Source organism: Festucalex cinctus, chromosome 7, assembly GCF_051991245.1.
Source record: "Festucalex cinctus isolate MCC-2025b chromosome 7, RoL_Fcin_1.0, whole genome shotgun sequence".
NCBI lineage: Eukaryota > Metazoa > Chordata > Actinopteri > Syngnathiformes > Syngnathidae > Festucalex > Festucalex cinctus.
The window spans coordinates 30355923-30368428 of NC_135417.1; the positions used below are offsets into that span (position 1 = coordinate 30355923).

The 12506-nt window shown below is 36.9% G+C and overlaps 1 protein-coding gene and 1 long non-coding RNA gene across 7 annotated transcripts in view; one reads left to right on the forward strand and one right to left on the reverse strand.

Moving 5' to 3' along the window:
- The first annotated feature begins 2311 nt into the window (after positions 1-2311).
- The window catches only part of ano10a (anoctamin 10a), a 306259-nt gene continuing 296064 nt past the window's right edge, over positions 2312-12506 (forward strand). For 5 of the 6 annotated variants that reach the window (XM_077526019.1, XM_077526021.1, XM_077526022.1 and 2 more), the window contains exon 1: positions 2312-2707. The gene's annotated coding sequence lies outside the window, so the exon portion shown is untranslated. Of the gene's footprint in view, positions 2708-3303; positions 3369-12506 lie in introns of all 6 variants that reach the window. The other variant, XM_077526020.1, reaches the window with a different exon arrangement.
- On the reverse strand, positions 4007-6816 carry LOC144022971 (uncharacterized). Its single transcript, XR_013284456.1, has 3 exons — positions 6750-6816; positions 5753-5866; positions 4007-4569 (listed from the first exon to the last, which is right to left on the reverse strand). It is a non-coding gene; the product is annotated as an uncharacterized LOC144022971 (long non-coding RNA).

The window sequence follows — 12506 nt, forward strand, 5'->3', positions numbered from 1 at the left end:
GTTTTTCGATTTTACATCTTTCAAATTTTTCTATTCATTTTTTAATGTAAAAAAATAGCATCCGAGCTCAATAGCTTCTAGGTCATGTGACCTGTGGACTCAAAATCAGTGTGGGATAGTAGTGCCGGGCCTGCCGCATGAGATACGCCTCTTGTTTTTCAATTTTACATCTTTCAATTTTTTCTATTAATTTTTTAATGTAAAAATTAGCATCCGAGCTCAATCGCTTCCAGGTCATGTGACCAACTTTCTCAAAATCAGTGTGGGATAGTAGTGCCAGGCCTGCCGCATGAGATACGACTCTTGATTTTCGATTTTACGTTTTTCAATTTTTTCTATTCATTTTTATATGAAAAAATTAGCAACCGAGGTCAATAGCTTCCAGGTCATGTGACCAACTTTCTCAAAATCAGTGTGGGATAGTAGTGCCAGGCCTGCCGCATGAGATACGCCTCTTGTTTTTCGATTTTACATCTTTCAATTTTTTCTATGAATTTTTATATGTAAAAAATAGCACCCGAGCTCAATAGCTTCTAGGTCATGTGACCTGTGGACTCAAAATCAGTGTGGGATAGTAGTGCCGGGCCTGCCGCATGAGATACGCCTCTTGTTTTTCGATTTTACATCTTTCAATTTTTTCTATGAATTTTTATATGTAAAAAATAGCATCCGAGCTCAATAGCTTCCAGGTCATGTGACCAACTTTCTCAAAATCAGTGTGGGATAGTAGTGCCAGGCCTGCCGCATGAGATACGCCTCTTGTTTTTTGATTTTACATCTTTCAAATTTTTCTATTCATTTTTTAATGTAAAAAATAGCATCCGAGCTCAATAGCTTCTTGGTCATGTGACCTGTGGACTCAAAATCAGTGTGGGATAGTAGTGCCGGGCCTGCCGCATGAGATATGCCTCTTGTTTTTCGATTTTACATCTTTCAATTTTTTCTATTCATTTTTTAATGTAAAAAATAGCAACCGAGCTCAATAGCTTCCAGGTCATGTGACCAATTTTCTCAAAATAAGTGTGGGATAGTAGTGCCGGGCCTGCCGCATGAGATACGCCTCTTGTTTTTCGATTTTACGTCTTTCAATTTTTTCTATGAATTTTTATATGCAAAAATTTGCATCCGAGCTCAATAGCTTTCAGGTCATGTGACCAATTTTCTCAAAATCAGTGTGGGATAGTAGTGCCAGGCCTGCCGCATGAGATACGCCTCTTGTTTTTCGATTTTACGTCTTTCAATTTTTTCTATGAATTTTTATATGCAAAAATTAGCATCCGAGCTCAATAGCTTCCAGGTCATGTGACCAATTTTCTCAAAATCAGTGTGGGATAGTAGTGCCAGGCCTGCCGCATGAGATACGCCTCTTGTTTTTCGATTTTACATCTTTCAATTTTTTCTATTAATTTTTTAATGTAAAAATTAGCATCCGAGCTCAATAGCTTCCAGGTCATGTGACCAATTTTCTCAAAATAAGTGTGGGATAGTAGTGCCGGGACCGCCGCATGAGATACGCCTCTTGTTTTTCGATTTTACGTCTTTCAATTTTTTTAAATTAATTTTTTAATGTAAAAATTAGTGTCTGAGCTCAATAGCTTCTAGGTCATGTGACCTGTGGACTCAAAATCAGTGTGGGATAGTAGTGCCGGGCCTGCCGCATGAGATACGCCTCTTGTTTTTCGATTTGACATCTTTCATTTTTTTCTATGAATTTTTATATTTCAGAATTAGCATCTTAGCTCAGTAGCTTCCAGGTCATGTGACATATTGACCTCAAATCATTGCTGCATCATAGTGGTATATCTGATAGATGATGCATCCCTCTTGTTTTTTCATTTTACACCTCCACTTATTTTTAATTATTTTTTTTCTGAAAAATATTAGCAGTTTAGCTTAATAGCTTCCAGGTAATGCGACCTATTGACTCCAAATTAGTCCTGGCTCATAGTTGCATGTCTGCGTGATGACACATACGTCTTTTTTTTTTTTTCTCAATTTCAACATTTTCTTCATTTTAACTAATTTAATTAACTTAATGTTGTACATATGAATGCTATTTCTCAATATCACCCCACCAGAGTGCATTCCCAGTGAAACGTCTTTTAAACTTACAACAATAATAATAATAATAATAATTATTATTATTATTATCATTATTATTATTATAATAGTGAGAAAAAAAACATCTTTTAATCTTGAAAAGTGATCCTTTATTTTGAAAACAGGATGTGAAAAGTGATACTTTATTTTGAAAACAGGATGTCGTACTCCGTGCCAGCGTCCTTTCGCGCACACTACCGTAAATCCTAGAAAAGGGCGAACAGATTAAATGAAGTGCGGCTGGTTTGACTGCGTAAAAAGAAAAGGCGGCTAGTTTCAGTGCAGAAGCCCCCGGAGCGTATCCCCGAGACGCGGCGCTTTCCCCCGGAGGTGGCATCGCGAATGTCTGTCGAATATCGAATATCCAACCTAAAACTAACTTCACCGCAGTCCGCTTCGTGGCTTCAACGGCGTCTATCGGCTATCCAATAATACATACAGATCAGTGGTCCATTCAAATTTACGTCAGTGGTTTACAAACGTTTGTAGTTTACACTACTTTGTCGACAGACACTTCCTTTCACACGAGTGCAAGCCTGATTTCCTTCTCCCAAAGAGAGCAGCATTGCGGATAGAGGTTTTCTGACGCCAAGCATCGCTCAACACGGTATGTACACACACACACACAAAAAAGTTAATTTTCTTCGATACTTCCTTGCGTGTTAGACTGCAAGTGCATTACACGTAACTAAACTTCGCTCGGCCTTTGTAGTTTAAAGAGTTGGTATGGGTGTTTTGTTTTGTTTTGTTTTTTATTAAAATGACTAGATATTTGTACGTCTTGAAGACAGCGACGCAGTACAAATATGACACGCCATCAACCGCTACCACTGAATTAGACTCATGAGGATGGCTGTAGGCAGTGGTCATTTTGCCGTGACCGCTAACTCTTCTGCTAGTGTTATTTTGAGAAAGGGCTAGCCAGCACATTTAGCGGCAGCGGCAGCTGTCGTGGCTTCGGTGACGTCACTTCCGCTTATGCCGCGGCACCAGCGACTTCACTTCCGCGCTTCACTTCACACTACTGGTGTAAACAAACGACACTTGGCACCACAAGACGCACTAAAAAGTCAATGGAAGCCATTTCCTAAAATGTCCTGGAAGTGAGCTATACATTTTTGAATGTCCAAGTTTGGCCCATTTTTACACATTCACACTGATCATACTTTTTGCCCCTTTGTAAACAGTTTTTCATGGTTGCAGGGAGGCTATCGATGAATGGTCACAAGCCGATGGGCGAGCAGATTCCTCCAGGATTCCGTGATAGTGTAAACATACAACACTTGCACTGGAAAAAATGCTGATCTAAAAATTAGTAAAAAAAATAATAAAACAAGATATTTCTGCTTGAATTGAGCAAAAAAATCTGCCAATGGAACAAGTGAAAATTGTCTTACTAAGATTTCTTGAAATAAGACATAATTCCTCAGACTGATAGGACTTAAATTGTCTTAAAATAAGCTCTAATAACTCAAGTTTTGGTTATATTTTACTTGGGTAGTCAGATTTTTCTGTCTTATAATAAGGTTGTAATGCTTGAAAGTAGTATTTTCTCCTGAAAGCCAGCATGAATTTTGGTACCATTCTGATCATTTCAAGTATATTTCACTTATTTTAAGTCGTATATGTGAGTAATTGTTCTTGATTTAAGAAAGTTATCTACCTGAAGTAAGATTAGAAAGAGGCATTTTCAGACACAATTATCTTAACGTTAGGAAAACAGAATACTATTAAGGGTTTTTGAGTCATAATTACAAGTAATACTATTCTCAATTTAAGACATTATCAGCTTAAAATCACGACAGTAAGTTCTCAATATAAGACATTAATTACCAGCTTCAAATAAGGCAAATAAGTGATAATTAGTCTCACATTCAATATTTATTAAAAAGACACCGTTTCCAGGTTAATGCATATTTCGACTGGCATGCATTTTTGTAGGGCGAAAGCTACATATATCATAACAAAAATATTTTCCAAACATATACAATGCATACACGAAAAATATATATAAACCACATAAACAATTGCTCTGCTCGTAACATTTGCCTTAAGTGCTTAAAACTTTAGAGGTCTCACAAACTGAACATCAGACCAATTATCCATCATTATGTGTTGATAGCAACCTCAGGGAAAAAGGGGGAGCCATTTTGCATCCCACACGCTTACTGGCCAATAAAAGCCTTCCACTCAGCCCTGCTTTTTTTGCGTAAGATGATGTAAGATCTCTCTCATGAATGTTGTGCACTGTTTGTATGAGTGGCAGCGGAGTGGCGACACACTTAGGGTATGTCAGATGTAGAGTGTATAGTATGCCATCAGTTATAAAACACCTTTAGTGACCTTGTGTTTGGGAAATGCAGTTGAGGGCACATCTCCTACAGCTAGAAGACATTTGGACGAGCCAACAATCAGTACCGGGCAAGTGAGAGGGTGCTTCCTCAAGTAGGAATTGGGGTCTTGGTTTTCCTAAAACACATAAGACATCCTTCTGTCAGAATAATGGTTATATTTCTCTGGAACCTTGGCCCTACGGTAAATAGGTTGGGTGCAATCAAATACTAAATGTTACTTTGTAGAGAAAGCAATATCTTATCAAATATCTAAAAGGATACTTGACTCATTGAACAATTTTCAGCAATGTAAAGTTAATATTTTGTCCAGAATGAATTTGACAACTTCATTATTTTTTACATATAATTAGTACCTTTAAAAAGTATTTTTTTTGTACTTGCTGTCAATGATGGCATCACCTGTGCTGAGGAAGTAGGTAAAGGCCAATGGCTCACCTGTTTTCTGGGTTTGGTCAGTAAATTGATCCATGATTGGTTGTTACCTACTTCTTCAGCACAGGTGATTTCATCCTTAGTCGACAGGAAGTAGATAAAAATACTTTTTAAAAAGCTACTAATGATGCATTCGAGGATGGTCGGAAGTCGGACTTTTCCGAGTTCAAACCAGGAAGTGTGTACCGGGACGCTCCGTTGAACTCGGAAATTCCACTTGCGAATTCGGGGAAAAAAAAAAAGAAAGACCCCGAATTCTGAAGTACTATAAGTGACGTCTCTACAACGGTTTCCCCTTTGGAAATGCAGACCGTAAATGGTGAAACACAATTTACTCGAGTATAAAACTAGATATCTTTCTTTATTCATAAAGAATTAATAAATTCAACATAACTTCACGTAACGCAAAGTACGTGATAGTATGCCGCTATCGCCCTGCACGAAATTATACAAATTATACGCAAGTTTGCTGGAGGTCAAAAATTTGTTTTAAGAACCAAAATAAAAAACAATTTAACACTATCCAACACTTTGGTTGTTTACTTTCACCTCAAACACTTTCAGGTCGGAACTGGGAAAAAACAACTGATATATCCGACTTCCGACCATTCTCGAATGCAGCATAATTATACATGAAAAATAATGAAGTTGCCACATTAATTATAGACAAAATATTAACATTTTACTGCTGAAAATGGCTCAATGAATCAAGTATCCATTTAACTTTTTAACCAAACAGAATGCAAAAGAAAAGGAAGAAAAAGCATATAAATACTCAGTTGAAGAAAGCAGAAGATACACCTTCAGTTAGCTTACATTTTAAAAAAATAAAGTCAACATGGTCCCATATATTTTGCATTGCTCACCTCAATGGCATGCGCCACAGCCTGACTTAGATCTCTCACTTTCTTCGTTGGAGCAGAAACGGAGCTAGGGGAACAGTGATGGCAACACACTCAAAATTTCAACTGCCTCTTGCACTGTTGGAAAAGAAAAAAAAGAGTCAGTATTTAATAATTCTGTCAAAGTCAAAGTGTTAACTAATCAATTAATCACCAAAAATATCGCATTAATCATGTCTTTTTTTCTAATCAGGGTCTTTTTTTTTTCCTTTTCAAATTATGCAAGTAATTAACTGATTAGAAAAGAGGATGATGAGCATGTACAGTGGATATTTTTTTTTTTGAAGGCATCCTTACAACATTAAATGCCAAAACAGGTGCTCTTTTAAATTTGGTGGGCATAAAAATGTTGATTTAAAAAAAGCCTTTTAATTAAGTGATTAATCATGATTAATCACAATTCTAAGTTGTGGTTAATCTGATTAAAACTTTTAATTGTTTGAAAGCTCTAGTATTTAAGTACTTAAACACACTGTACCATTCTGAGGAAAATGTCTCCATCTTTAGCTTGCCCCCAACTAGGCAGATAACATCAACCTAATAATAAAATATCGTTGACGCTTCACCCAGTTAGAAGGACGTGTGGTGAAAATAAATACATTTAAAGAAGTCAAAATTAAGTGTTAATATTTTATTTATTATTATGCCGATTTTGTAATTGTGGAGTGTAGTAATTTAATTATAACAGAACAACATTTCATGCTTACGTCTGCACCATGAAATAAATGAGAGCAGAACGTTTATATACATACATACTCTCAACAATATTTCTATTACCATTTATATTTATTCTTTTATATTTATTTTTTGAATTATATTTTTTATGTCTGTTTTAACTTTCACTTGTATTTATTTATTTAGGCATTTTTGGTCCTTCATACTTAACCCCTTAACCTCACTGTGATCACAAAAAAAACAAAAACAAAAAAAAAAACAGAAAAGAAGAAAAAAAAAAGTTTACCTTTGTCCATTCCCATTGGTGATTTCAGCATCTTTTTGGACACACCAAAAACCTGCACAGATGAAGTTACAGTTTCTCATGTCCAGAATGCGTCGCAGCTCATCCATCACCTCAAAATATTTGATCAAAATTGACAAATGAGTAAATTGCTTTAGACATGGAAATCTAAATCTAAAACAGTGTCAAGTGCCTTGTATCAATTATGCACAATCAACGATGACTTACATGCCTAGTGTCCTTAAAACAGGGTTAGCTTCGATAATCTTATCAGGTCTGGTCTCCTCACTAATTATATCAGTCAATAAATGATCTTCTGGCTGCAAATTACATGTCCGAAAGCTGAGAAACATCCTGGTTGTTTACATGTTTTCTTCTTTTAAACAAAGCCTGTAGCACATTGTAGTGCTTGGCCAAGGTTGCTTGACTGTCTACACCTGCACTGGCACGAGCAGCAGGTGAGTTTGCTGTAAAGCACAAAGTGATATACTGACATTAAGATGTTTTCAAATTACAAATAAACGTCATCAATTGACAACCTGTAACTGCATTACAGGTTATTTTAGCTTTAAAAATAAAAATAAAAAAATGGCGGGCTGATGATGGAGGAAGGGGACCCAGACGCAGTTGAAAGACGAGCAACAAAAATAAAATGCCCGTTTTTAGTCTGGACTCAATCAAGTCGTGAAATTAACGTTTCCCAATATCTGCATATATTTAAAAGTAATACATTACCCCTTAAAACTGATGTGGTGACAAAGCCCAATCTCTCCATGCTAATGGGTAAGCTAGCTGTTTCACTTAGGTTTAGCTTGTGTACAGGATGTTCCCTGTAATAGTTCACAAAAGTCATACAATACATAATAGTTAAGTTAAACGTCAATTTACATGACGACGTAAAAACTAGGAACGTAGGACATAACGTAACAACGTTAAAGCAACAGCTTTAGTTGAGGAGAATACTTACCGAATGAGTCGCTTGCTCCACCGGACGCTAGCGTAGATAGATGGCGCTCATTCGCGCTGCCAAGGAGACAAACGTTGCCGTATGTGGGTTGTCGCAAAGTGGTGCTGGTGGGAGTTACCATAACAACGACTGGATTACGATCGTCGTAATTGCTGCGGCGCATCTTGGCTTCCTTGGCTTCTTTTTATTGAGCCATTTTGAATCGTCTTCTTGTGTTATGTATTTTTGGCGCTGACTCACATGGACTCACATTAATTCCAATGACAGTCGCATCCCGGACTTTCGCGTACTGTGTGGCATTGATGGCTACTCGAGTACCGAGTGAACGCGAACGCACACGCATCATCTCCATGTGCAAGAAACCTAGGAGGACGGATCATCTCGCCGTTTACCAGAGGCGTAAACTACGAGAAAACAGCCACAACAGACCGGACTGATGATGAGAAAAACGTGTACTCCAGTGACTGAAGGTCAGTCAACCGTGGTAACTCAAACAGAGTTCGTAAACATGTGCTTGTTTTAGTTCAAATAGTGTGCCATAATAATAATAATAATAATAGTAATAATAATAATAATTATGATTATAATAATAATAATAATAATAATAATAATAATAATAATTATTATTATTATTATTATTATTATTATTATTATTATGAGTATAACACAAGTCTAATAGTTATTATGTTAAAACATTTTTACAAAAAATAGAAGAGATCTTTACATCTTTACAAACATAGAGAATTAGGTATTTTAGATAAACCATAAAGTTATTACCTACATATTTATTTATTTTTTCAAAAGTTGCCAACCTTAATTGAAATATGTGATGAACTAAGGACAAATATGAGGTCATAAATTTTCATTTAATAATATGATGCTTATTCATCTTTTTCAGCATGATTTGCAAGAACCTATCCAGAGTTGCATTAAAGTTAACCTTTCAAAACTTGCAACTGCATTTCTTCGCTATGGCAGAGAAACCCTGAGACTGACGCAGGTAATGTAATAGATGCATTTATGCTTTAAAAAGATACTTAACTCATTGAGCCATTTTCAGAAGTAAGGAGATAATACTGTATTTTGTCAATAATTAATGTAATAACTTCATTTTTTTTTCATGAACAGTAAATACCTTTAAAAATTCATTTTGCCACTTGCTATTGACTGAAGATGACATGATGCATGCTGACTGCTGAGGAAACATGTAACAACACATCATGGATCAGTGTGCTGACCAGACCCATTAAAACAGGTGGACCTACCTATTTCCTCAGCAGTGTATTGTTTTGAATGCCAACCTCTATCTACTATTGATTGGAATGAACAGTATTTATCTTATGAGGTAGAGATTCATCATCTTGCACAAATATTTTTATGAATACTAAAAACTGTGTGGATTTTACACCATATTATTACGTTAAAGGCGTGAAGTTGAGTTGAGCTGAGAGTTAAAGGGATACTTGATTCATTGAGCCATTTTCAGTAGCAAAAACTTAATATTTTGTCCAGAATGAGTTTGGTAACTTCATTAGTTTCCATATACAATTAATAGCTTTAAATACAAATTATTCCACTTGCTGTCAACTGAAGATGACATAACCTGTGCTGAGGAAATAACAACCAATCACGGCTCGGTTTGCTGACCAAACCCAGAAAACAGATGAGCCATGATTGGTCATTACCTACTTCCTCAGCACAGGTGATGTCAATCTTCAGTCGACAGCAAGTGGAAAAAATAATTTTTAAAGTTATTAGTTAGTAATAATAATAATAATAATAATAATAATGTTATCAAATTTATTCTGGCCAAAATAACTTTTTACTGCTGAAAATGGCTCAATGAGTCAAGTATCCCTTTAACTTTAATAATGTAATGTACATTCCAGTGAAATATGAGCTCACCGTCATCATTGCATGTCACTGTTAATATGCATTCCATCAATTATGACTGCAGGGGCTGTGATTCGGGAGAAGGTTTTGATCTGCTGTTTCAATAAAGCTGTGTTGTCTCAATTCAAGTTTGGTTTCTTTCTTGAAACAAGATCATTCATCATACAACCTACATCTGATATGCATACAAAATATCTAGATGTGTCAAAAAAGCTTATTTCATCTAAAATATTCCTCAAAAAAAGATAATTTCAAGATTTTCTCACTTAACAAGATATTCAAGATGCACTGTCTTGAAACAAGGGGTTTCCATCTTTGTGTAATTTTGGTTATAAGTCATGTTGTCTAAAATTAAGCACATAGGCATAATTTGACTAGAAATAAGACAAATGTTCTTGGCAAGATTTCGAGTTTTTCCAGTGTGGCTGCAAATTTTACTTTCACAAAAAAATAATGGAAAATAAAAGTAAAAGCACAAAATTCTCTGCATGGCTTAATCAATGGCACAGCTTGCACCCAGCTTCAGCACAATGAATTTTTTTTGTTTTGATCAAGAGCTCTAAGGCTCTGTCGTATGCAAACTCTCGAATAGGTGGTCCGCTGTTGCTCAGCATCATACATGCAGCAAGGTGGTTGCTCTGCAGCCCATTTCTTAAAGTGAATGAGACAAGAAAAAAAGTCACTCTAAAAGCATTAAAAAAAAATGAGTATAAGTTAGGGCTGCCAAGATTAGTCGACTAGTCGTGACTACGTCGTTTTTCCAAAAAATACGTCGACGCAATAAATGCACGTCGATGCGTCACTTTTGGCGCCATCGCGCACTGTCTGGGCCACCAAAAATACATTACCTTACAGACAAAACAGGGCGCAAAAAAAAATAAGCAGAACGTACATGCACATATATTGTGCACAAGTATAGCAATGGAGGGCAACGATCGTTGTGGTTTGCGGATACCTGGAAGGCGCCGGATCAAAAATGGAGAAAGTGTGGAGTTTTTTGTTTTTTTTTAATTGTTGAAGTGTGAAGCAAGCTAACAATGACACAATACAATGATGTGTCTATTGTTTCTAATAGATGACGCGGAAGCTGAGAAGCGGAATTGCCTCCTTTTTTTCTTCCGTTGTGCGCAGCGCACGGGATACAGTTATTGAATCAAAAAATAGCAGCGACTGCAGCATCGAGTAGCAGCAAGTCGGGGGAGAAGAAATGACCTCGAAATAAGACGTCCGAAGTATGGTAGTACTTTACACCTAAAAATGCAAAGTAGTTGGCATACGGGACAAAAAAAAATATAACCAACACAATATTGGCCACTCTCTCACTGCTCAACGTGTCCCAAGCTCCAATTTAAAATAAATAAAAATGAATATGTAACTATAATAAAAGTAGAAAAACAGTTGGTTAATTTCACTATTCTTCCATCTTCCCTTTCTGCAGACCAAGCATAATATGGAGATTATTTTTTAAGAAGATGAGCATTTCAGCATGCCGCCCCGTCAGCTTGCTTCTATACTATGCTCCTCTATGATAAATGAAATTGCTCTGAGCTTCAGATGTCCGTGGTGAAGCTAACAGCGTTAGCATTTCCCACATAAGCCGTTATACATCTTTGAACGTCACCAGGCATCCGTGGTATAGTTTTATCTACGAAATAGTGGCGGCTCGAAATAACGTAGCGAGGCTTGAGCTGCTCAATTACATTTAAAGCCGACAGTACTAACGATTGACAGGCTGGCCATCAAGAACAATAAATTAAGCGATCTTTTCAGTGATAATTACGTGAAGCCTTTTTACCGTCCCGTGGGAGTTGCTTACGGTGTGAAAATGATTCCGACACCGTTGACTGTCTTAATATTCGCCTTGGTTTTCTCAAAATCCTCATGCTCTCGTTTGTGATACTTTTTCAAATGCTTGATGAGGTTGGTTAGATTAAACTTCTCCCTTTATTTTCCACCACGGGGAACTTCGGCTTTTGACAAACGTTGCTGTCCGCTGTCTTTTTCTTTTTTCAATGAAAAATACTCCCACACTGTCGACATTCTCTCTTCCTCGGTTAGCTAAAAGCTAATTCACATGCATGCTTGTTTGTTTGATCACGTAAGCGCTGCATGCTCGGCGCAGACGCTGCTGGATAGAAAATCAGGGGCGGAAGATAGAACGGACTGTTCATATATATATGTGTGAAAATATCGGATATTTTTGGACATGGACAGAAAAAATCCGATACTGTTTTTTTGGCTGATATCGGACACAGATCCGCAGGACAATATTTAAGCCACCTTTTTTTTTTTTACACAATTGAAATGTAAACACAGTGGAAATAAAATGGAAATTAAAAACGGGTCAGGTACTGTTTACCCTGGTAAGTCTAATTGCAACATAATGTTTAAAGCACATGAAGCACATTTACTTAGCAAATACAATGAAAACGCAAACCTTCAGAAGGCAGTGGCAAATTGCATGAGTCAAGAAAGTCCATTATTTTCTCGTCAAGTCAAGTTTATTTATATCGCCCTTAATCACTCAAAAGTCTCAAAGGGCTTCTCATGCACAGTTGACAAATAGTAACGACATCCCCTGATCAAACCACAAAAGGGCAAGGAAAAACTCGTGTGATTGATCGTCGCGTTGTGGGGAGGGTATAATCGACAGTGATTCGGTAGCAGCTAGTTTGTGGCGTCATGCTTTGTACATCGCAGGCAAGTGTATTTTGAAAAATGTTTTCCCCCTGTGCTTGTTTAGGCAGTGGTAACCGGCAACCCTCCTCCGAGCGTTATTTTGCCGTGAATGTCTCCGATTGGTCAGAGGAGCGAGAAAATGCTGTGATTGCTTGTTGACATTACTAGCGGGTCTGTTTGTTTACGCCTCTGCGACAGCAACGCACACACCGTTTCATCGA